The 24,520-nt window shown below is 37.8% G+C and overlaps 1 long non-coding RNA gene across 1 annotated transcript in view; it reads right to left on the bottom strand.

Annotated features, from left to right (window-relative positions):
* LOC109492952 overlaps nucleotides 1-24,315 on the bottom strand; it is a 28,482-nt gene extending 4,167 nt beyond the window's left edge. Inside the window, exons 1-2 of the long non-coding RNA XR_002146967.3 lie at nucleotides 24,046-24,315; nucleotides 3,206-3,382 (exon numbers count right to left, since the gene is read on the bottom strand). This is a non-coding gene — a long non-coding RNA (uncharacterized LOC109492952). The remainder of the gene's footprint in view (nucleotides 1-3,205; nucleotides 3,383-24,045) is intronic.
* Nucleotides 24,316-24,520: the final 205 nt, after the last annotated feature.

The following is a 24,520-nucleotide window of genomic DNA, read 5'->3' as shown; positions in this document are numbered from 1 at the left end:
AAAAGCTGTATAATTAGGTAATCTTGTTTTATTTTAAACTGAGAAACAGTTATTATCATCCTAGGGTAATTGTGAATCACAGAACACACTTTCAGAAATACTGCCTCAGAAAGTTTGTTTTTGAGACTAGTCCCCATAAAAAGCTCAGGAAGGAATTTCCTTGAAATTCTTTTAGAGGTGAATGGTATCTTCCTTGGTGGACTTCCATAGTGGAGTCCCCTCCCCCAACAATGGTACAGAGTCAGCGTCACTACCAACTGCTCAGGAGATGGGTTCTTCCACTAAAACTCAAGGTCAACATTGGAATACTTGGCCTTTCAGAAAAGAAGTTTTGTTTTATTTCATTTGGAGCTCTGCATGATTAAATCTCTGTGAATCTTCTCTTTGAACAGACATTTAAAATCCAAAAAAGACCAGCCCTTTAGAAATGCTGCCAAAGAGTTAAAAAGGAAAGTGTGAAAATGTAAGTGGCCATTTGAAGATCAGAATATTTCAATTAAAAAATTTATCACTCAACACAGGTGTTGAAATTCTTTCTAAAATTTAGATAGAATTAAAAATAAAGACTATGACTGTGTTGAGTAAGGACCCAATTGGGAAAAGAATGTTATTTGTTTGGAAAAATTGTTGAACTGGTAAGATATGAATGTAATTCCTACCCAAACACTATGCTTATAATCTCAAACCTGTTGAAAGGACAAAACATAGGAAAATTACTTTATAAATATTTTATAACTAGAGAACATTTTAGCTGAGCAACCTAAACATAGCCTTTTAGGTTAGAAGCAATATACTCTCACTTTCATATGATATAAATAGGTCATCCATCATTATTAGAGAACATTGTTTTTGCACTGAGTTTAAAAAAAAAGATGGAATTTTATTCTGATGGGAGGAAACAACAGGCATTGATTAAGAAAGAAAAAGCGTGTATTATATTAGCTTTCAAGAATTCTTCTGAAGATTTGTTTTGATGAATTGTCCTTTCTATGATAAATGAAACACTGAAGAGGTTTATTATTACTTGACTGAAGTCTTTCTAGAAAAGTAACTTCTAAGAGTTATGGGACACAGAGGTGAGTGGATGTATTAGCCTCGGGTGAACCTTTGTGCGCTTTCTGGGGTTGCCACATCTGTACACGTACCATGTCTGGGAACATTGTGACTGGTCATTTTTACTTGGGGATTTCCACATTTCCTGAAATATTCCTCCTCCCCATTTTAATATCTCCATGGGGGCCTGGTCTTTCAATTCTCCAGCTCGCAAGGGTCCCTTCTTTGGTACTGAATTGTGGCCTGCTTATGTAATGCACCTTTCCTGCATGTTACTGACATTTCATATCTTACTCTCTTTCCTATTCCTAGAGCAAAATGTTGGAAACAATGTAAATGTAAAAAAATAAGAAAATGTAAAAAATAGATTCTAATGAAATACAAATCAATCATTAAAATGGTTTGTTTCCCTCTCTCTCTTTTTCACCCCCAATCCCTTATGTTCATCTGTTTTGTTTCTTAAATTCCAGACATGGGTGACATCATACGATATGTCTTTCTCTGCCTGACCTACTTTGCTTAGCATAATACACTCTATCTCCATCCATGTCATTGCAAATGGCAAGATTTCATTCCTTTTGATGGCTGAGTAATATTACACACACACACACACACACACACACACACACCACATCACACAGCACATCTTCTTTATCCATTCATCAGTTAATGGACATTTGGGGTCCTTCCATAGTTAGGCTATTGTTGATAATACTGCTATAAACATCAGGTACATGTACCCCTTTGAATCTGTACTTTTGTATCCTTTAGGTAAATACCTATTAGTGTAATTGGGGGGTTGTAGGGTAGATCTATTTTCAATTTTTTGAGGAACCTCCATAGTGTTCTCCAGAGTGGCTGCACCAGTTTGCATTCCCACCAACAGTGCAAGAAGGTTTCCCTTTCTCCTCATTCTCACCAACATCTGTTGCTTCTTGTGTTAATTTTACCCATTCTGACAGGTGTGAGGTGGTATCTTATCATGGCTTTGGTTTGTATTTCCCTGCTGATGAGTGATGTTAAGCATCTTTTTATGTGTCTGTTACCCATTTGTATTGTATGTTTTCTTTGAAAAAAATGTCTATTCATGTCTTCTGCCCATTTCTTAACAGGGTTATTTGTTTTTTGGGTGTTGAGTTTGATAAGTTCTTTATAGATTTTGGATACTAACCCTTTGTTGGATATATCATTTGCAAATATCTTCTCCCTTTCTGTAAGTTGCTTTTTAGTTCTGTTGGTTGTTTCCTTTGCTGTGCAGAAGCTTTTTATCTTGATGAAGTCCCAATAGTTCATTTTTGCTTTTGTTTCCCTTGTCTCCCTTACCTTTTTTTGTTTCCCTTCCCTTTCATTGAAAACAATGAAAACATTATTCTGCTATATCTATCTATCTATCTATCTATCTATCTATCTATCTATATACACACACATAATATATATATATAGTTGAGTATATGTATATATGTATATGTGTATGTACATATATATGTGTATATGAAAACATTATTCTGCTATATATACATATATATGTAGTGGAATATACATATATGTATATGTACATATATATGTATATGTATATATTATTCTACAAAATATTTTTGTGCACATATTTGCACATATATGTGCACACACTAAAGCTTAAAAACACTTTTCTTGGTATTTTTTGTCTTTTTTAGGAGTTTTATTAATTCCAGTTTCCCTACATGAATGTATATTAGTTTCCTAATACAAAAAAACCTGCTTAGAAACACAACTATTTTCACTATAGTCCATGTTTTTGAATCCCTGTTTTTCGCTAGAGGAACTGAATTTATTTGTGTAGTTGGTTTGTATTTGTTGCCCAGATCTTGAATTTGTGTTAAGAAGTCTAAAGACTAGCTCTTGCCCTCCGCTGATCAGCTCTGTGATCTTGGACAAGTTCCTTGGCCTTTCTGAGCCTCAGTGTTTTCATCAACAAAAGAAGGGGTTTGGAGGAGAAAGATGCCTCAAGTACCTCTGGTGAGTTTGTGGCTGTGACTTCCCCAAGTAAGATATGATCACTTTAAGGGGTTTGTGCATTAATCGCAAGAAATACATTTTAATGATAAACACTTTTATAACATAACTGGCAGTCTTGTATAGGAATATTTGTGGGGTTTTCCAGGCCCTTACTTACTACTTTAGAACGACGGTTCTCAAACTTGAGCCTGCATCAGAATCACCTGGAGCCTTGTTAGAATATAGGCGGCTGGGCCCCAGCATGAGTTTCCGATTGGGTATGTCTGGGCTGGGGCTGGAGAAATTGCATTTCTAACAAGTTGCAGGTGCTGCTGGTCATCTGGAAGAAACCTACCTAAAGAAAATATCCCAGTTAGGAGAAGGCATTTCCAATACCTGTAAGTGTTTTGAATTACTTTTTTCCCCCCTTTCCAAAATTCTTAGAAAAGTGTCCTGAAGGTCACTGAAGGATACCTTCAAGTCACTTTTAATTTTAAAATACATTTATTTAAAAACAATGAAAACATTATTCCACCAGATGCTCCAAGTAGGAACAAATGAGGAGATTAACGGGAGGCTTGGGTCTAAGGGTGGGACAGGGAAGAGAAAGTGTATTATTTCGGTTGACCAGAGTCTACTGCACGTAGCACACATGCATTTTCATTCCTAAATTAGACAACGTAGTGAGATGGCTTCTCTGTGGAGTACATTTAACTTAAATACCAAGGTGATCTCAGGATGTCTGTTACTGGCTTGGTACATGGGTAAGCCCTCACAGACATTTTCCCTTTCTTGTTACTTAGCTTATCAAATCCATGGGAGCCAGTAGGTGTGTACATCAGACTGCAGCAAACCAGACAGAGGCGCTGACCGGGCAGGCTGCCCTGCCTGTGGAACTAGTCTGCATTCCAGAAATAAATCCTGTATTGTCACTTCTTGTATCTTTTGCACACACCACTCTCTATGCCTAGAGTGCTTTAGACTAAGCTACTTCTTAGGGGGGGGGGGGTTGTTGTTCCAATGGCCCTCTGTAAGTGACTCCACTCTCGGATTTACCACATCTTACTGTCATCGTGCATTAATGCTGCTTTCTCCATGGAACTGGAAATATCTTGGGTACACAGTTGACCTTGGGTTCGTCTCTGTATCTCCAGCACCGATCAGATCATTTGCCAAATGTTTCGTGTTGAAAACAGATCCATGGATATTCCCAGATAAATTTTTATCTTTAATATAAGTAAAAGGATCAATAAAATAAAACTCAAAAGAAGGCAAACAAAGTGTGAAAGATCAAATATCTTTGAATTTTCTTCATGTTCAACATAACAAACCAGCACACTTCCTTTGCTCTCCACGCACTCTCAGCTCCCAGCCTGTCATAGCCTCTGTCTGCTCCAGGAATCCACCTTGGATTCCACATTTACGTCCTGCTTTCTCTCTGGCAATCTCTGAAGGGGGTTTCTGTTTTGGTTTGTTTTTTTCTCCCTTCTTAGCGATAAAACAGAGCCCCAGTATTTTCACAAACAAATAAAATGGAAGATAAAATACTCGGTGATTTGAAAGAAATGTGGAGGCATTTGATGCTATGTTAGATGTTATGCTTCCTTTTAAAAGAAAAGGTCTTACTCTCCATTTACCTATCTAGCTATTTAAGCTAGCAAGCTATCCTTATATTTCTATATATGTATGGAAAACTATTTTAAAAAGTATTTACATGGTATTTACGTGTTGTTAATCACGGATAGTTTAGATAGAAGATCTAGTCATTACTAAATCTTTTTTTGGGGGGGAGGGAGTACATTATTTACTTAAATTCAGTTTAGTTACATACAGTGTAGTATTGGTTTCAGGAGTAGAACCCAGTGATTCATCACTTACATATAACACCCAGTGCTTGTCCCAGTAAGTGCCCTCCCTAATGCCCATTACCCATTTAGCCCATACCCCCACCCACCACCCCTCCAGCAACCCTCAGTTTGTTCTCTGTATTCAAGAGTCTCTCAGGGTTTACCTCCCTCTCTGCTTTTATCTTATTTTTCTTTCCCTTCCCCTATGTTCATGTGTTTTGTTTCTTAAATTCCACATGTGAATGAAATCACATGATATTTGTTTTTCTCTGATGGTCAGTACTGATTCTTAAAACTATGAGGATGTGTTGGGGCACCTGGGTGGCTCAGTTGGTTGGGTGACCGACTTCAGCTCAGGTCATGATGTCACAGTTCGTGAGTTCGAGCCCCTTGTCAGGCTCTGTGCTAACAGCTAAGGGCCTGGAACCTGCTTCAGATTCTGTGTCTTCCTCTCTTTCTCTACCCCTTCCCTGCTCATGCTCTGTGTCTCTGTGTCTCTCAATAATAAATACACATTAAAAAAATAAAGAAAAAAACAAAAAACTATCAGGATGTATTACTTTTACAATTGCTATCCCAAAAAGTTCTGCCTCTCTAAGTATTGAGAAGATCCTATGCCTCTTCTAATGTCAACCATGGATTTATCTGTCTTGTTACTTAGAAGACACAATTGTAAAGGTTCGTTGACTCAAGTTATCACACCCCAGAGTAGATAGGTGATTTGTATTTATTTATAGCAGTTTTGACTCTTGAAATCTTGCTGAGCTGAATTGTGTGTCTTTTCAGTCTGCAGTACACCGAACACTCTTCAGGGAATGAATCGGACACTGTTACAGGTAGATCAAGGAGGGTGTTATTTCAGGCAGTCAAGGTGGTTCTGCCTTTGCTACAAGTTAAAGCAACACTGTTTGCCAAGTTTTTTTAAAAATGGCGTGGAACCTCAGAGATGAGAAATAGAGCACAAGGTGGTCGTCATCCAATTGTTCTCCACGTGAGACATGATGAAGGGTAGGTGTTCTAAATATTCTCGGCAAAGAATCTTCATTTTTTATCTGGATGATTTTACGAGGTTTTCTAAAGGTGCTGTAGGCCAGCTAGAGCAGTCCTTGCCAAAACAGGAGATTAAAAGGGAAGTTTTGGAGGAACCCTCAGGTGATAGATAACAATATGATCTGTGAGACAGATTTCCAAGTTAAGTGTCTGAAATGTAGTTACACATACATCAGTTACAGGATTCTATACCTCATCCACCTCTAGGATAAAAAAGAGTTTTTTGGGGATCAAGGAGAATGTGTGAGAATATCCTTAGAGACCTACCCCCCAAGGGGAGAAAAGTTATATGTGCTTAGGTTCAAAAGAAAGGGGCTTCGGGGCACCTGGGTGGCTCAGTCAGTTAAGCTTCTGCCTTCGGCTCAGGTCATGATCTCACCATTGGTGGGTTCGAGCCCCGCATCAGGCTCTCTGCTATCATTGCAGAGCCTGCTTTGGATCCTCTGTCCCCTTCTGTCTCTGCCCCTCCCCCTCTTGCACTCTGTCTCTCTGAGAAAATAAACATGAAAAAAACAATAAACTAGACTGCTTCACTCTTAAGAAAAGAGGGAGAAAGGGGTTTCACTTGGAGAATTTGATATGTTTCCCCTTAAGTGAGAAGCACACAGTGGACAGGTGTGTGACTCCTACCTGGGAAATGTTCAGAGTGAGAGATGGGCTGACTATGTGCTGTGGTCCTACTGAGCCTATGGGATGGGATAAAAGGCACAGGCCAGGATGAGAGGCAGTGAAGATGAACTGGAGGTACAGCTCTGCGAGCTCCCTTTGGATTAGTGGCTGAATGCACATACCTCAGGAAGTGAAATGCCAGAGAAAACATTTCGAGGCTCAAGGACAACAGTTACCCCAGTATTAGGATTTAGTCTAAGCGGTGGCCTGCTCCAAACCGGGAATGATGGGCCAAAGGCAGGATCAGAGAGCAGGTTAGTCAGGTCACTAGTTTTTAAGGCATGTTAAGATACAGTTGGGATAAGTCAGAATTATGGCACCAGTTACTTCGGGTTTCCATATGCAACGTCTTACCTACTGACAGACACGTTAATTAGTCCCATTCCTGCTACAGAAAGCAATGACCTCAAGTGGAAATTAAAACAGCAGCATTCACAACATGGAACCAAACAACACATAAACAAAAACTGCCTGCTGCCAGATCACACATCATTAAATGTTGAACAAATGTAAGGAGTGTCAATTAGGAGGGGGGGCAGATGATTGGTTTGGCCTGTCACACCCACATCTACCTGTGGTGGCTTAGCCTTGTTCCTGAGACCTGTTGACTCATATGGTTTGTTCCTAAGTGTATTCCTTCACCCTTGTGGAGTCTTGTCCCTAAAACTTTATCAAAGTCTACTAACATCTACTTGCTTCACGGGGAAACACAAGATTGGGGCATTTCAAGTACAGACCTGTAAAATTAGATGATTATAATTCCTTACTTAAATCAGTTTTGGTTAAAAAGTGTAACTGAATGTTATGGATTTCTAGTTCCAACTAGAAATTGTTTATAAAGAGCTGGGAAAGAAGGGAGTCTGTTGACCCATGAGATCTGAGATGACCAGACTTGAATCATCCATTCATTACATGGTAAATGGATAAGGTGAAGGTGACAAATATTTTCAAAACAGTGACTGTAAAATGTAAGTTACATATAAATTTATTCCATATCTTACCATAAAATTGTATATTTGTCTCTGTTTGCTATGAAGGACATTCAGCTTTACTAAAATATTGTAATGCTGATTTGAGTAGTTCAAGGATTGTTAACTCGTAAATTCCAGACTAGACTACTAATGTACGTAGAAACCCAATTTATTGTAATGTTTGTTGCAGAAAACTATGGGTTTTTTTCCACTTAAAGTTGTAAACTAAGTTTTTATCAGAGATTGATTCACCATAGAAGGTTAAGTGTTGCTAGAAATTAACTGATGCTATAATTAATCTCGCTCAGTTTAACTCAATTAGCAAAAAAAGTTTAGATTTTCTTAAAATTAGGGACCTAGTTAAAGGCACCAATTCTTCTTTTTGACATTTGTTTTCAAATAAAAGGAAAAGTCTAACATAGTTACTTTGAAACACTGAAAATCTCAATTTCTTTTCTATAGCTTAGGGTAACCTTTACCGCTTTTGACTAAACCAGGTCTCCCCCAAGAGTAGGGACAGTAACAGATCTGACAGTGCAACCTAGACAATTTCATTGACTCATTTGGGCTTTGCCACTTGTCTGTTACTCAGAATTCTTTTTGTTGTAATTTATAGATAATTCAACTCAAAATGACTCAAGCATTAAGAGTTCATTGGTTCCCACCACTGTGGTCTATATAATATGTGAGGTAAGATCCAGTGTTCACAGAATGCCATTAGGATTGGTTCTCTTCCTTCTGGAAAGCCTTCCACATTGGCTTCCTTCTCAGGCAGCTTCTCCCCTCAGTATAGTAGCAAGCCTTAGCAGATCTAGACTTGGCAGTTTAGCATTCTCACTGGAAAAAGAGCTTCTTTCCCAACAGTTCCAGTAAAAGTTCTGTATCTAAAGTATTTTGGGTTTAGATTGGTCCAGTTTGGGTTCCTCAAAGCAATCACTTTTTCAGAGGGTTTCACGGCTACAGCTGGTAAGGCCTGGGTCACATCTCCCTTCCCCACCAACAGATAGACCTAAAGTGCAAATGGGCAGATTTGGGGGTGGAGGGCGTGTTTGGAGTACAGACAAGCCCTCCTTCACATGTGGACAGCCTTCTCAGGTCTTTCCCTCTTTTATTCCTTTCTTCCTGGGTGAGGTTTGTCAGTGTGCACACATTGTGCCTTCACACTGTATGCTTAGCTCTATCTTCTCCATTCCTTTCTCATCAAAACCCTCTAGCTTCACAATCGTAGCCCCACATTGGAAGTTACATGGAACACTTTAACTTTAAAAAGTACTGGTGCCCAAGCCCCACCCCCAGAGATTTTGATCCACTTTGTCTAAAGTAGAACCCTTTCAATCATGTTTTGTAAAAGCTTCCTAGGTGATTTTAATGTGCAGGCAGGGTTGAGGGCTGCTGCTCCAAACTAAACTTGATGCTGGGAAGAACCTGTCCATCCTCCACACAGAAGAAGAAGAAGTTTGAATGCTAACCTGCCCCAAGGGTGTTGCACTTTAGCCACATCCAGCTGTTATATTGAAAGAATGAAGCACTAATGGTGACATGTCAGTCATTTACCAGTACAAAGAAAGCATTTGGAGAAACATCAGCCCTCCTCATGACTCCTGGTACAGTATTAGCTCTAGTTCCTCATTTTGTCCTGACATATGGTTTCATGGTCATGGTCATGGTGCCATGACATATACCCAGTTTATAACTAACCTGGATGAGATGAGCTACCAAATAGATGTTGGTCACTGATTTTTAGAATGAGAGATGTTTTAAAGTGCAGGCTTGTGTGTGTGTATTGTGCGTGTGTTTCCTTCACCAAAAAATGATTCATTTAAAGAGGAAGAAATTGCCTTTACCATTGGGTTTTTATACTGATTGCTTTTGCATTTTTCTCTGCCATAGGATTGAATTGTCATTGCTTGGCTCTCAAGAACAAAGTTGTATATTTTCTGCTACATGATTCATTATAAACAACAGCTTTGGGAAGGCACTCGAGGGCCAGTAATTATACTGATGAAACAGAAAGACTGTATTCCAAGTGAGGTTAATTTTAGCAGAAGTCAGATAAAAATGTTGTCAACTAACAGCAAACATGCTGGCAATGGAGCCAGATTCATTGGTGGCAGTGACTGGTTGTCTGGTCTGAGTGGTTTCCAGGGTCACCACGGAAAGCAGACTAGACCTCTCGGCAGTCCCAGGTTGTTTAAATTTTGAAGTAGATATATGAAGCTGGTTATGTAAAAAACCTTATAAATCACAAGTGGAAAGTAATCTTGACTTAGAAATGTTACTAAGAATATGGAAGGCTGAAAATTTACAGTCGTGTGTGTGTGTGTGTGTGTGTGTGTGTGTGTGTGTGTGTGTGTGTTGGAGTGGGGAGAGGCGCATAGATCTGTGTAGCTGATAATTGATCCAAACTTAATACATTTATTTCTCCATGGAGTAAGCTAGTCTATGAAGAAGATCCCTACATGGCGAAAAATAGTATTGCATCTTATGATGAAAGCAATTTTAATGTTTCTACAAAAAAAAAAAAACCCACCAAAAAACCATACTTAAATGTTGTTTAGAATTGTTTAGAATGTTTAGAATTTCTACAAAGAATACATCTCTTTTAGGAAATGACTTAGGACTCCTTATAGCCAGTATCTCCACTCATGCAGAAATGAGTGTTAGTGGATAATTAAACAAATGAGTCCTTCTGCAAAGAAAATTAAAGCTAAAAAAACAAAGGTAATTGGTAAAGAAGTCTGCTACTGAGGAGAACTTTAGCATAGGAGGAAAGTTACTGTTATATTTCCATTGGAAAGATGCTGCATGTATCCTTTTCTTTTCCTTTCTTTCTCATGTGGAGAAAAGCAGCAGAAATTCTAACCACAAAAAGCCTGAGTACAAAATAAGGTCTTCCCTATGATTAGTTTGATCTTTTAAGCCAGAGTAATATACTGACCAGGGGTTTTTGACCTAGAATTTAGAGATCAGTTTGTAGATAAGCAATTAAATGAGTAAGGGGGAAAAAAAAACATTCAAACTTGCCTAACCAATAAGAGAATGAATTGAACCATGGTACTGAGATGTTTGTGGGTGGAGACACTATTTCAGAATCTACTTGGTAAGGGAAGTTTAAGGACATTTCTAGGGGTGTGGCCTTCCCCAGTCTCTCCCCTGCACCTGTCCATTCCTTGCTTCTGATTGTTCCAGACTGACTGGAGTCTGCTTTAATCTCTTTCCGTGTGTCAGGCAAGATGGACATTCACAGCAGTTTTGATAAACAACAGTGGTAGGAAGAGATGAATTTCTCAACATCCACATATCAACCTTTGAAAATTCTCTCAATTGTCTCTGATTGGGCTGTGAGTTCATTCTTCAAAAATCTCTGTGGCCTGAGCTATTGGTATTCAAACTGACCCAAACTGACCCAATGTGGCAGGCTGAATTCCTGGAATTTATGAATGTGTTACCATATTAAGCAAAAGGGACGTTGCAGATGTGATTAAGGATTTTGAGCTGGGGAAATTACCCTGTGTTATTTTGATAGGCTCAGTGTAGTCACAGGGTTCCTTATAAAGGGGAGGTAAGAGGGGCAGAATCATAGAGAAGGAAATGGCAGAGTGGAATCCAAGGTCAGAGAGAGCCTGATTGGAAGAGGCTATGCTTCTGGCTTTGAAGGTGGAGGATGTGGCCATGGGGCAACGAGTTCAGGCTGCCTCTAGAAGTTAGAAAAAGCAGGGAAATGGATTTTCTCCCCGAAGCCTCTGGAAGGAATGCAGCCTGGTGACACCTTGACTTTAGATCTTCTGCTCTCTAGAACTGTAAGAGAATAAATGTGTATTGTTTGAGCCAGTAAATTTGTAATCATTTGTTATAGCAGCAGTAGGAAACTAATATACCCAGTGTGTGCCCAACCCACTAGGGTTACAGGAACACAATGATTGATAGCCCAACTAGGAGCACATGAAGGGTGGGGGAGAGGTGACTTTTCCAGAGGGATACTGGAGGGCAAAAACAACATGTATATCACATTAGTCAAGCGAAATTTGATGCTGAGCAATCTGGAAGTTGGAGAAAGAATTCCAGAAGTGTAGTTGGTAGAAGAAAAAAGGAGCTGGGACCTTTTCAAATAAAATTAATAGAAAGCATTTCTAAAGCTCCTGCAGAGCTTGTTCTGTCTAGTCTTTGTCCATATTTTTCTCCTGTCTTCCTCTGGGAAGGAGGATCTTCTGGAATGGGCTGCATTATTTTAGTGGACTTCTTGGAGGAATCAGTAATACATACCCTTGCAAGAAAGTATCAGTTATACTATACTTCTAAGGCAAATATCTATAAACTTATAGATTTAGCTATTCCTAAAGTATTCATTTCCTATGCAAAGTTTTTGCTGTTTGTATGTCTTGGAACGTTTATTTAAGGTAGTTTGAAAATGTAGCTGGCTTGAAGCTAGGAACTAAAATGAATAATTAATTTATATTTTGAATAAAGCCAGGAAAGGAGTCTCTCTCCCGTTTCTTTATTTGCCAATGATCAATTTTTAAAATTCAGACTGTCAAACTGCAGTTATATGTGAAAGATATCAATGATTTTTGCCACATTAAGGCACTGACTTCTCTCTCATTAATGTTTTTCTTCAAATCAACTCATTTTTAACTTATCACAAAGAAATTTTTAGCACTTAATATATAATTGTGAAAATATGAAAGTCCATCACCTCAAATCATTTAATGTGCCATCAGTTTTTCAGATTTAAGATTTTTGAGTACTGTTTTAGTTTACAGAACAGCTTTAATTAACTTTTACCATAGCTGTACTAGCAATCTAAAAGCATAGACATCAGCCTTTGGCTTCCAATAGAGACTGAAAGGATAATTTGGACTAATATTGCCATTAAGAACAACTAAAATGGGTGCAAAAATATGAAAATAACCTTTTTGAAAGTATCAGAGAACCACCAAGGCTGCAAAGAATTATGGGACTAAGATCCAGGATAGTAAATCCAGAGGGATGAGCTCAGAATTTTTGAGCTGTTTTTGCCACAGCTTTGCCTGCCATGTTCAGAAACATGGGTTGAGGACCTGAAAAGCTGAGCAATATTTTAACAAAATCATGTGACTGGGTGGCGAGGAGAATGAAAACAAGAAGGTCCCTGACAAACTCCTAGGCACTGGGTTGGCACCCCGTAGATGCATCCATTACCCAAGTAAGAGTGTATAGACGTTAGACCAATGTTCTCAGGTACTAAAGCCCAGGTGATTCAAATAATTTTAATCCCTTTGTGTGTTAAGCAAATCCAAAATTGCAGTTTTCATGGTCCCTACCAGAAGTAAAAGTGAATTCTCTTGGGGGAAAAAAGATTGTATTCTTATAGGGCTCAAGTTGCATCTATTATTTTTAATGTGCAATATCCGGCACTCAATAAAAAATAAAAGGTGTATCAGGAAACTAGACAGTATAATTAAAAACTACAAACAGAAACAGATTCACAGAGAATCTAGATAATAGAATTCAAAACTATGTGTATAATTTGATTAAAGAGATAAAAGACAAGATCAATAACTTTTGCAAAGAATGGGAAGTTCAATGAAAAGAAATGAGAAATATGGTATCTAAAATTAATGACACAAGGGTTTGACTTAGAAGATCATGTGCTACCCAGGAGAGAATTAATAAACAGAGCAGCAGGTAAGAGAAAACATCTAGAATGAAGGGACAAGAGGTTGGGAATTCTAAAACAAGAGAAAGATGTAAAAAAAGATATAGAAAAAAGTCACATATGTTTCATTGAAATCTCAGAAGAAGGAGAAAAATTGAAAGGGGCAGAAGAAATATTTCAAGAGATAATGGCTGAAAAAATTTCCCAAACTGATGAAAGACATCAAGCCATAGATTTGACAAGCAATACAAGCCTCAGGCAAAGTAAATTCAAAGAAAATCACAGCTAGACACATGATACTAAAACTGCTGAAAAGAAATGTCAAAGATAAAAATCTCTTACAAAGCAGAGTATTGCCTAATTTGTTGGCATATAATTTTTCATAATATTCTCTTACAATTTTTTGTATTTCTCAGATGTTGGTTGTAATCTCTCTCATTCATGATTTTATTTATTTGGGTTCTTTCTCTCTCTCTCTTTTTTTGATAGGTCTGGCTAGGGGTTTATAAATTTTATTAAACCAGCTCCTGGTTTTATTGCTATGTTCTACTGTTTTTGTTTGTTTCTGTATCATTTATTTCTGCTCTAATCCTTATTATTTCCCTTCTTCTGCTGCGCATTTAGGTTTCATTTGTTGTTCCTTTTCTAGCTCCTTTCAGTGTAAGGTTAGGTTGTGTTTTTTAAATTTGTCTTTCTTCTTGAGGTAGTCCTGTATTACTATATACTTCCCTCTTATGATCACTTTTGCTGCATTCCAAAGGTTTTTGGACCATCATGTTTTCATTTTCATTTGTTTCTATGTATTTTTAAAATTTCTTCTTTAATTTCATGGTTAGTTGACCATTCATTCTTTAATAGGATATTGTTTAACCTCCATGTATATGGAAGAAATTGATTAATTTCTAGAAACAGAAACTATCAAAATGGAAATTGGAAGAAATCAAAAATTTGAACAGACCCTTAACCAGCAAAGAAATTGAACCATTAATCAAAAATATCCCAACAAGCAAAATTCCAGGAACGGATGGCTTCCCAAAGGAATTCTACCAGCCATTTAAAGAATTAATACCTATTCTTCTCAAACTGTTCCAGAAAACAGAAATGAAAGGAAAACTTCCAAACTCATTCTACAAGACCAGCATTACCTTGATTCCAAAACCAGACAAAGACCTGACTAAAAAAGAGAATTATAGACTAATATCCCTGATGAACATGGATGCAAAAATTCTCAACAAAATACTAGCCGATTGAATCCAACAGTCCATTAAAAGAGTCATTCACCACCATTAAGTAGGATTTATTTTTGGGCTGCATGGGGGGTTAAATATTTACAAATCAACATGATACACCACATTAATAAAAAGAAAGGATTAGAACTGTATGATCCTTGCAATAGATGCACAAAAAGCATTTTACAAAGCACAGCACCCATTCTTGATAAAAACTCTCAACAAAGTAGGGATAGAAGGAACATACCTCAACTACATAAAGGCCATATATGAAAGACCCATTGCTAATATTCTTAATGGGGGAAAACTGAGAGATTTTCCTTTACAGTCAGGAACAAGAAAGGGTGTCCAATTTCACCATTGTTATTTAACATAGTACTGGAAGTCCTAGCCTCAGTAATTGGATAACAAAATGAAATAAAAGGCATCCAAATTGGCAAGAAAGAAGTCACTTTCACTATTCACAGAGGACATGATACTCTAGAGAACCAGAACGATTCCACCAAAAAATTGCTGGAACTGATACATGAATTCAGTAAAATCACAGGATAAAAAATCAACATGCAGAAGTCTGTTGCATTTCTATACATTAATAATGAAGCAGCAGAAAGAGAAATCAGGGAGTCGATCCCATTTACAATTGCATCAAAATCCATAAGAAAGCTAGGAACAAACCTAACCAAAGAGGTAAAAATCTGTACTCTGAAAAACTATAGAACACTTATGGAAGAAATTGAAGATGATGCTAAGAAATGGAAAAATCTTCCATGCTCATGGATTGGAAGAACAAATATTGTTAAAATGTTTGTGCTACCCAAAGCAATCTGCAGATTTAATACAATCCCTATCAAAATACCACCAGCAGTTTTCACAGAACTAGAACCAAAAATCCTAAAATTTGTATGGTTCCACAGAAGTCCCTGAATAGCCAAAGCAATCTTGGAAAAGAAAAGCAAGGCTGAAGACATTGTAATTCCAGACTTCAGACTTCAAGCTATGTTGCAAAGCTGTAGTCGTCAAGACAGTATGGTACTAGCACAAAAATGGACACATAGATCAATGTAACAGAATGCAAAACCCAGAAATGGACCCACAAGTATATGGCCAACTAATGTTTTACAAAGCAGTATAGAAAATCCAATTGAAAAAAGATGGTCTTTTCAACAAATGGTATTGGGAAAACTGGATGGTGACATGCAGAAGAATGAAACTGGATCACTTTCCTACACCATACACAAAAATAAACTCAAAATGGATGAGAGACCTAACTGTGAGACAGGAAACCATCAAAATTCTGTAGGAGATCACAGGCAGCAACCTCTTTGACTTTGGCTGTAGCAACTTCTTACCAGACACCTCTCTAGAGGCAAGGGAAACAAAAGCAAAAATGAACTACTGCGACCTCATCAAGATAAAAACCTCCTGCACAGCAAAGGAAACAATTAGCAAAACTAAAAGGCAACTTATGGAATGGGAGAAGATACTTGCAAATGACATATCAGAGAAAGGGTTAGTATCCAAAATCTATAAAGATCTTGCCAAACTCAACACCCAAAAAACAAATAATCCAGTCAAGAAATGGCAGAAGACATGAATAGACATTTTTTCAAAGAAGACATACAGATGGCTAACAGGTACATGAGAATATGCTTAACATCACTCATCAGGAGGGAAATACAAATCAAAACTACAATAAGATATCACCTCACATCTGTCAGAATAGTTAAAATTAACAACACAGGAAACAACAGATGATGGCATATTCATCCATATTTGGAATTTAAGAAACAAAACAGATGAACATGGGGGAAAAAGAGGCAAACCATAAAACAGACCCTTAGCTGAGAACAAACTGAGAGTTGCTAAGGGGGTGGTGGTTCTTGGGGCGATGGGTTAAATAGGTGACGGGGATTAAGGAGGGCACTTGTGATGAGCACTGGGTGTTATATGTAAGTAATGAATCACTAAATTCTACTCCTGAAATTAATATTGTACTATATATTAAGTAATTGGAATTTAAATAAAAACTTGAAACTGCAAACAAAACAAAAAAAAGTAAGCAGAGTAAAAAGACAAAGTTTAGAAAAACAATTGACTCTAGAACACAGTTGGGCAGTATTTTCCAAATTACTGAAATAAAATAATTTCCAGCCTAAAGAAAATGAAGATAAAATAAATGCTTTTTCAGACAAATAAAAACTGGCAGAATTCATAACCAGAAGATCTGCACTAAAGGAAATACTAGGTTTTCAGGTAGAAAAACATCCCAGATGAAAGCTTAAAGGTGCAGGCAGAAATGACAAGCACTGAAAAAGGTAAATCTAAATGAGTATTGATAGTATGAAACAATAATACTATATAAACATATAAACAAAATACATATACTTTAAAGTTATATAAGACAACAATAGTATATATTTTTACAGAAGAAGTGAATGGGATCAAAACCTTTCATTATCTGAAAGGAGATAAAATATTCTTTTAAGTTAAACTTACGTAAGTTAAAGATGATTGTTGCAACCTCTGGTATAACCACCTTAAGAACATTAAAATACTGTAAAACTACCAAATTAGTGAGTGGGAGCAGAATTTAAAAAATCAATCTGAAATAAGAATGGAAATACAAAAATAGAAACGTAAACAATTCTATAATATCAACCCAATAGCTACAAGTAATTTTAGCTTTCAGATACTGATCTCTAAATACCATTTCCAACTAAAGGCACGAGAATGTCTTACAGAAATGTCCAGTCCAAGGAAACATTGAAGATTTGCTTTGTCACAACAAATAAGAGAGTTATCAAAGACCACTGGGATCATGTCAAATGAACTCAAAAACCAACTTGAACTGATTCTCACTAGTTTAAGGTTGTAAAATTTGATAATGAGAATAATAAAAGCAAACATATTCAAACCCATATATTCAAAACCATTAATTAATGAATCTTCCAACAGACTCAGAGATTGCCTTTTGAGGACACAAGGTCACCAACTCATTATAAATAATGATAAATATAGGGAAAAACTCAAGCAGTTCTTCTAATTTTCCTATAGAACCATACCACAAGTAACCAAGTGGTTGGCAAAGAGAAGTTCCTTCTTACATAAGTATTTTAAGTAAGCAAAATAAATGATAGAATTAAGAATTCATCATTTTACAGCCCTTAATGAATTAATGGATCTGTGAACCAACCATCAGTGGTTCTTAGCATCACTTAAAAAAGGCATTTGGATATCATGTACTTCCTTGTAGAAGTTTATAGCAACCTCAGAAAAGTGGCTTGCAAAAAAGGAAAAAAAAAATTAAACTTGAATGTGATCAAGCTTCTAGATATTACTATCAGTTTAAAAGAGACAGAAGACCATAAGACAACCTAGTTTCTTTAGCAACAAATTTGCAAGGAAAAAAATAATTAGATATAGTAGGAACCTAAATTAAAGACTTAAGAGTCATATTAACTAAACGTAATTATGTTCTTTGGATTCAAATTCTGATAAAATAAACTTAAAAAAATATAGGCTAGTTGTGGAAATATGAACACAGAATGAATATTTGATAATGTTAAGGAATTATTGTCAATTTGTTTGGGTTTAATGATGGAATTCTAGGTATAATTTTAAAGGAAAGTCTGTATTTTTTACTTCATAGTGAAATATTTATAAGTAAAATGGTCTGATTCTTAGGATTTACCTCAAAATAATCTGATGGGGGTGGGGAAGTGGGAAGAAGTTTAGAAGAAACAAGAAATTGCATGACAAATTTTGAAACTATGTGATGTGTCAATGGGGACGCAGAGAACATTCTGTCTACTTTAGTGTGTGTAATGACAAATCTGACTCCATATTTTGATGTTTGACTGCCAACCACTTTTAAGTGTCACCTTCCCCCTTCCCATTGCGCCCTACATCTGCACTAGTTGAGAAGAAAGTCCTGTGTTTCCTCCTTTGACATTTACAGGAGATTCAATCCCCTAACTGCAATAAAAACCCATGCCAGTTTTCTTTCTTTACTCTCTCAAGCCACTGCTTGAGAGGCCTGTCCTTCTCTCCCACAGAGAACTCACGACCATCTCACTTGGTCAAAAGTGTGGGTGGCCTGGGGACTCCACTTACAGCTGGTATTTGAAGTGTCTTTTTGGGTACTGGGCTCTTTAATCTGTGGGATCTGTGCTAATTCTGGGTGGTTACTGTCAGAATTGTACCCCAGTCCACAGCACACCAGTTGGTGTCAGAATAATTCCTCATTCACTTCTCCCACAGAGACATCATAATATCCATCTCTTACTTTTCTAAATACACCTCATAGAATGACTGGGATGTTTTCTTTATACAAGAAAAATCTGGAAATTTGGGTAGATCAGAAATCATAAAAGCAATGACGTCATACTAGAAAGCAAGCTATCTCTGGGGAAATAAGAGACCATTTCTCAGATGAGAAGAGAACTCTATGACACTAACTCAACTCAGGCACAATTACTCTTACAGGTTCTTGCTTTCTCTCTGACAAGTCGAAAGCTATTTCATGCACTGAAGATTTCAATTATTAAAAGAATTTGAAGCTTAAAGCAAAACAACAACAACAAAAACCCAACAACGCATAAATTAATCCATCTATGCAGGATATATTCATTAAGTGTCTACTATGCCAGACATATTCCAGGCACTGGAGATCCATGTGACTAAGACTGAATAGCACCTCTGCCCTTATGCAGCTTACAGCCTAAAATGGGTTGGGTGGGCAGGAGCTAAACCCAAAAAAAGTAAGCTAATTATTTAACATCTAAAATTGTGACAAATGCTCTAAAGAAAAAAAAAAAAACTGAGAAAGAATAACTAGAAATAATGACATCAGTGATGATGAGCCAACTATGTAAAGAGCAGAAGAAACACGGGACCAGTTTTTGTGAGTGTAAGTCCTATGCATTTGCTTAGGTCCCCATGCTTAGAAGGGTCCCATACTTAATGTAAAGCTCTGCTGTCACCATCTTGAAATTCTTAATGAAATTTGAATAAGAATGCCTGTTTTTTTTAACTTAGCTGTGGGCCCTGCAAAGAGTGTAGCTGATCTGGGGAAAAGCATTCAAATTAGAAAAGACTGCATGTGCTAAGAATTAAGTCAGGGAAGAGCAAGTTGTATGAGAAGAACTGAAAGAAAGCCAAGAAGGAGTAAGGAGCTGAATGGCCGGAAGTGAGGTCAGGGAGAGGCAGAATCTCTGGCAGTGACTCCACCACTGCCATAAACTCAAGTGTTTCCACTGGCCCAGGGACCACTCTGTTGAGAAGTTATCCTGGAGGGTGACTTTCAAATAACCCATCACCAAACTGGGGCTAAAGCCTTGGGACAGAGGCCAACAAGGGGTTACAAGGTGTTGGAAGACAGCCAACTATTCGAGGCTTCCCGTTGCTGTTCTCATGTCCAGGCCTAAGGCAGCTGGATCCAGAGGTAGAGCCCACTGTTGCCGTTGCTGAGATCTAGCCTGCAGAAGCCTATCATCAAGGCTTCAAGAAGGTGTGTACATCGAGTAGAGGGATGTTCAAAATGCCTAGGAAATGTTTTTCTCTCTGTTCTTGCTTTAAAGTAATATTTCAAGTCCTGTATTATTTTGTTGTAGAAAATCTGGCATTTTAACAGAATCTACTTTGATGGGAAGAGTAAGAGGCATTTATAAAATTGGCTGACTGTTACTAAGTTACAAACAGCAAATAACGCCATCAGGTGATGAGTACCTGAAATCATTTGTAAGTTTCAAGTGTTTGTAGTGTTTTCTTGGCAGGACATTCTAGGCTTTTTTTATTGTATTAGAAGCAGGTATTTTTTTTTTTCTCTATAACTTTGAGGTCACCGAGTACCCAGGGGACAGAGGTTTAACAGAGCTGTCTTAGAATTGGTAGGGGAAGTGAAGTTGCTGCCAGTTACTCTTTTTCCCACATGGGAATCCAAAAAAGACCAAAATACCTTTGGAAAGAAAGCACAGGACAGTAGATAGATCATGTTGGAATCACCTCCCTTAAGAATGAGGGTCCCCAGGGGGCGCCTGGGTGGCTCAGTTGGTTAAGGGGCCGAGTTCGGCTCAGGTCATGATCTCGCGGTCCGTGAGTTCGAGCCCCACGGGGTCCGTGAGTCCGTGAGTCCGTGAGTTCGAGCCCCACGGTCCGTGAGTTCGGGCCCCGCGGTCCGTGAGTTCGAGCCCCCTGTCGGGCTCTGTGCTGACAGCTCAGAGCCTGGAACCTGTTTCAGATTTTGTGTCTCCCTCTCTCTGACCGTCCCCCGTTCATGCTCTGTCTCTCTCTGTCTCAAAAATAAATAAACGTTAAAAAAAATTAAAAAAAAAAAAGAGTGAGGGTCCCTAGGTCAATGGTCTTACTGAGGTCCCTACATAGATAAGGGGAATAAATTGGATCTTGTACCATCTTGATGGTACAAGATGGCCTTGGTAGGTTGCTTATCTTATATGCCTTCAGTACCTGCCACATCTCTATGGATTGGGAATTGCTTAGGAGGTGTTTCTCTACTCACCCGAAGAATGGAATTTATTAAGACTAATAAAGATGATATCTGCCACTGTTGAACACCTACTGTGTGCCACATAGTTTACGCCACGTATTTGTGTGCTACATAGACTTTATTATGCCACATAAGAATGTGTGGCACAGTCTCATACTTAATTCTCACAATGAATCAAGTGCATAGTTATCATACTTCTTTTACAGTTACTAAAAGTGAAGCTTGGAGAGGTCAGGTCAGTTACCTAGGAACTGAGGTCTTAATGCCAGTGAATGGTAGCCTAGAATTTGTACGTAAGTCTTCCAGGCATCAAAGTCCATCCTCTCAATGATTACCCCATTCCTTGCCAAGGAAGCTCTTCTCCCACTTGCCAGAGAACTGGAGCAGGGCTGGGGAAGCAGTCAGCATTTTGTTATCTTCAGACTGACTGATTTCTGATTGGCCCAGTGCTTACAGGAAGCAGATGGAGCAGACACCAGGATCCTGCTGAGCTCAAAAGGGACAATCAAGCCCTGCTCCTTCCATTTTTACATGACATTTTGTTAGTTTGAAATGTGATTAAAACCAGGGCACTCAAAGGCAAAGATTAGCATAGTCTAATTCAATGTGTGTATGCGTTTAAAACCTAGATTAGTTGTATTATATTTAAAACATACTGGCCAGTTCTACACAATGGGTTTTAGTTTTCAATACCAGCTGGCTGCAAATACCCAGCCAGATTCTCTCAGGGTATACAGGATTTCTTGGCAGTGAACTGGACATTTTGGGAGGTCTATTAACTCTTCCTGACCACTGGAATGGTAGCTGATGCTTTTTAATATATTGGCTCTCAGAAGGCTTCTCTATTGTTAAAGACAGATTCATTCAGAGAATTCCAAAGACCCAAATGCATAAGAAAAACACAGTCATAATTACAGTGAAGAAGTCAGTTACTTAACATGAAACTAAAATGGTGCATTAAGTGAAAAAAAGAAATAATGTCTCTGAACTGGGCATATGTGTGATTATAGAGATGAGTGAAAATAGCAATCTAACCCCAGTGGCCTCCTTTCTAACTCCTGACTTTGAGGAACTTTTTCCAGCCTCCAGGCTTTTGCATTTGTGTTCCTTCTGCCTGGAAGTTTGTCCTGATCCAACCCCATAACATGAATGTCTTTTTCTCATCCCCCAGTCTCAGCTCAGATGCTATGTCCTGAGAGAGAACTTCCTTGTGTTCTCCTCAGGCACTCTCTACCTTTTGAGTCAGTTTTTCTTACAATATGACATGTGTTGTTTGTATTTATTACCTGCTTCTTCTTTGGAATATAATTTCCATGAGGACAAGTGCTAGTATTTGGTTCAGTGCTGTGTCCTCAGCTCCTAGTCCATATTGACTGGCACATTCAAGGAATCAATAAATATTTGTTAAAAGAATAAACGACTGGATACCCCTTGATGTTTGACAAAACTTTAAAAGTATTAAATATCTTTTTAAAAAATCTCTACATTTTAGCCATACATTTGCTTTTCATCTTAATAATTGTGAATGTTTCCAAAATTTCCAGTATTTCAAAAACAGAAGTTGACCTCACATGTTATGATACCTTAGAAACAGCGAGTAACTATGTGAGGCTATAGATTTTTTTCCTCTTGTTGAGGGAAAAAAATGAAAGTACAATGGTACATGGTGATTCAGGGCAGAACCACCCTTGAAGTAATAAAGGCAAAAGTTGGCCTTCACATTTGCCCCAGAGACATGAGTATGGATAGAAAGAACAGAAACAAATTTACTGCTATGTTGAGAATTCATACTGAAGGACTCTTGACAAATTGATGACAACAGAGATGAAAAAAAAAATCATGGAATGGAGAGTAATATTGTAGTTTTTATCTGCCCTAGGTTTGAAAATTCTTCATTGTCTGACTATTTCTGGAGCTATATGCTGGGCTACATTTTATAAGACTATGCTAGATTGTTGAAAAATAGGAACATAAATCCAGCATTCGTGGATAATTAGAACAAAAACCAAAATGACAGCACAGGTCTTTCAAAGGATTTGGAGAGATATTAAATTAGAAAGGACTTGTACTGAAAGCCTGAAACTTTGTACTAATCTGGGTAAAGTAAATGCACATTTGATGATACTAAGAATCACCAACTTAAGGAGGGAGGGCACTAGATTGAGGAAGGAAAGAAATTATGTGGCCTTGATAATACTAATTGCTGGATGTCTTTATTTTTAGTCTTTTCTCACAGATGGAATGATACTAATAGCATATAAAAATATTATGATAGTGGAAAAACCAAGTTTTTAATTATCCCAAATTTATCTTATTTGTTCTTATGCTCCAAACGAAAAACAAAACTCTCATTTTAAATTAATGAGCCTGCCTAAGTCTAAGAATTTGGCATCTACATCTATCTTCATATGGAAAATAACCCATTTTTTTGGAAATCTGTGTCTCCTTGATTATTATTCATTTTCCCTTTGATCTTCAAAGTGCTTCTTCGTAAACACACTTTGGGAAATACCGCCCCAAACTGACAACTCCTGGCCTAATGTGGTTCAGGTTTTCCATTCTCCATACCTCCACTCACACTGTTTCTCCCACCTGGGATGTCCTCACCTCTTCATTCCGTTATCCAAGTTCTCTGGTGCCCAATAGTATTTCTTCCTTCATAAAACCTTTCCAGTTCCCTAAGACCACAGCAACTTCCTCCTTTAGGGGCCCATAGCATCTACTGTTCTCATGCATTTGACTTTTATGGCAGGATGCACTGTTTTACTTTCAACGTTCTTGTCTGGGGTTATTATTTACCTTTTCAGTGTCCTATATCATGTACAGTTCTATATCCTTAAGCATGTTTTCAAGATTAAACACATAATGAGCTGCAAAAGCATGATGGATATAGTAAATGAAGTCAGAAGAAAGGGAAGGTACTGAAAAGGCAGGGAGTCTGAGAACTGAAATAGGAAATACCAACCGAACTCCAGCCTGTTTTAGTATCTTAGGACTCCAAAAGCATTCTAAAAATGGTCCTAGAAATAGAGAGCAGAAGGATAGTAGGTTGTAGGTAAAGGGAGATCACTTTAATCATAGAAGAATGGAAAAGTTAATAAAGTCAAATTACTTTGTCTGTCCTCCCAACTACTTGCGTTATTGAGTTTGTAGCTCTGTTGGCCTCTTCCCTTTCCTGGAACATTTCCTTCTTCATTGGCGCTTCAATCAGGAAATTTCATTCTGCTGCTGGAAAGTGGCTGTAAAGGTCAGGTGGGAAAGGAGGCTGAATTCACATGATGACGTGGCTCAGGCGCTGCAGGAAGAGAGTTCATCTTGTTCCCTTTGGGGAGGGAGGTACAGAGATGTTTGAGCTTGTTCTCTCATTGCCAATGTCCTTGAGTTTGCGTTGGGTTTGAAATGGGCTTTTGTTTTGCTTTTTTTCTTTTTGCCAAAGAGTCAGAATCTGCCGAAAGATAGAGTTCTATTTCATTTTCTGCAACTGATGCCATAGGCAAATATGGATTTTTTTAAACTGACAGATTTACTGTTTTATTTAAATAATTGAATATGTGCAATTATTGGAGGGAAAATTAGTAAAGGGTTAA

This window comes from Felis catus, chromosome A1, assembly GCF_018350175.1.
Source record: "Felis catus isolate Fca126 chromosome A1, F.catus_Fca126_mat1.0, whole genome shotgun sequence".
Lineage (NCBI taxonomy): Eukaryota > Metazoa > Chordata > Mammalia > Carnivora > Felidae > Felis > Felis catus.
The sequence above is the reverse complement of the archived record's forward strand: the minus strand, read 5'-3'. Positions and strand labels throughout refer to the sequence as shown.